Here is a 1,960-nt window from a genome sequence, read left to right as displayed (position 1 = left end):
TCCTCCTATCGTTTGTGTTTGTGTTTATTTTTCTTTTTTTGCTGGGAGTTACAGTTCTCCAACTTTCGTTATGTTGTGGTAGATCCTTGTTAGTATTGCTCTTTACGTCGTCTTCTTGTATTATTTCCATTTCTATTTCTTTTGTATTTGCGCAGTCCTGTACTTCTCTTGTTGTTTTAATTGGGCTCTGTTGGTCTACTGCCCTGCTTATAGTGTATGTTTCTCCTTTGTTTAGTATTCTTATTGATGGTACTTTTTCCATCCTCGATTGGTTCTGTTGCTCTACTCTTGTCGCACAATGTCGGAGGCACTATGTTTTACGTACGCATAGCTCGACTGCTCGGGCAGAACTCGTTCTTCAAAATTGATGAACTTTTTAAAGAGGATCTTTACCTTTCTAGGCGGTAATGCCTGAACAACTGCTCTCTCTAGAACTTTCCTGTAAATACAAATTATTAGAAGATAAATTCTGTATGAAATTAAAAAGACAAAATATAGTTGAAAAAATATTTTTACCTTGCTATATCAGTATCATTAGATTTAACTAGAGAATCAACATAACAAGACCATATATCCACCTGTTTCGGATAAGAACTTAGAATTTGCTCAAACAGAGTTACTGCTCTCTCTTTATTTCTGTAGTGTACATACATTCAGATGCTGGCAAAGATTGGAATGCTCTCTGCATAATATGCCTCGATTTGTCCCTCAAACCCATTTTTAGCAACCCTTCTCCACAATTAAATCACATCTCGGGAATACAGTTAAATTTTCCAATCATGGTATTAATTGTTTTCTCTAGTTCCATCTGCCTGCTAGCCTCGACATGAACAGTCAACATGTGACTGTATACTTTCAGTGAATCGTTAGACTTCACTGCCTCTTGAAAAACATCATTCAGTGCTTTAGGAAATCCGAATTTAGACTCCAAATTCAACCAAGCCTTCCAAACGTTTAATTTTTCCTTCTGTTCCCTGAAATTAATCGTTTTCACCGCTCTTCTTGCAACTGCTCTTGCTTTCTCGATTTCTGTTGTTTGTAAATGATATTCCATATACTGTAACCATACTATTGAACTGTCTAGACTAGCTAAAACTAATCTGTCGAACTGATGTACAGAATTTGGTAACTGGTTATTGGCGAGTGCTTCTTCTCTTTGACGTATTTCACGTTTCTCCTGTCTTTTTTGTTCTCGACGTTCAGCGGCACATAATTTCTTATTTCTCAGATTTGGTTTTTCTTCTACTTCATCTTCACTATCGCAAGATGACTCTTTATCCTGAAGGAGAGTTGAGTCAGCATATTTCAAATCTTCTTCGGAAGCTTTGGTATCTTCCAGTTTAATCTTTTCTTCTCCTGTTTGTTCAACACACATTCTCTTTGAATATTCCTTTTCTAAATCTTTCTCTGGTTTTTCTCTGTTTCGTTTCCCTTTGTTTTTCATGTTTCGTCTTCCCGTAACTTTTCAATTTTTATTTTTTTGGCGAGTGCCACGTACTCTTGATTTTGCTTCTTTCTTTTTAAGTTATTATTATCATCCGATTTCTCTCTCACACAACACTTCTTTTCAAATGCAGATTTTATGACGCTGAGAGGCATAATATCGGATTTTTTGAAATTTAATGAGGTGTAACATTTAATTTTAGAATGAATAGTATAAGGTGTTAGATCTGGCAGTAAACTATTTATGTGACGACGTACAGGTATCGCAGCTAAAGTTCCGTTGCCAATACCTTGAAGGAGCATCAGGATAAACCAATTTGTCACCATTAAGATTCTACCACGTAGCAATTTACCGTCAGGAAATTGTATTTGCTTATTTTGTTTGGCACTTATTTTGGCACTTATGCATTATTAACGATAACGTGGTCGATTGGACAAGCTCGTGTACGTAATTTTTCCATATAATCGTCCCAGAAATTTTGTCCCCTATTTTTTTATTCTCAGAGTAATGATTCTT

General features: G+C 35.8%; 1 pseudogene; it reads right to left on the bottom strand.

Moving 5' to 3' along the window:
• Positions 1-260: 260 nt before the first annotated feature.
• Positions 261-1,949, bottom strand: LOC117164307 (protein RRP5 homolog; annotated as a pseudogene).
• Between the last annotated feature and the right edge of the window lie 11 nt (positions 1,950-1,960).

Source organism: Bombus vancouverensis, unplaced genomic scaffold (genome assembly GCF_051014615.1).
Source record: "Bombus vancouverensis nearcticus unplaced genomic scaffold, iyBomVanc1_principal scaffold0060, whole genome shotgun sequence".
NCBI classification, from domain to species: Eukaryota; Metazoa; Arthropoda; class Insecta; order Hymenoptera; family Apidae; genus Bombus; species Bombus vancouverensis.
Note: the sequence above shows the minus strand (reverse complement) of the source record. Positions and strands in the feature narration are given on the sequence as shown.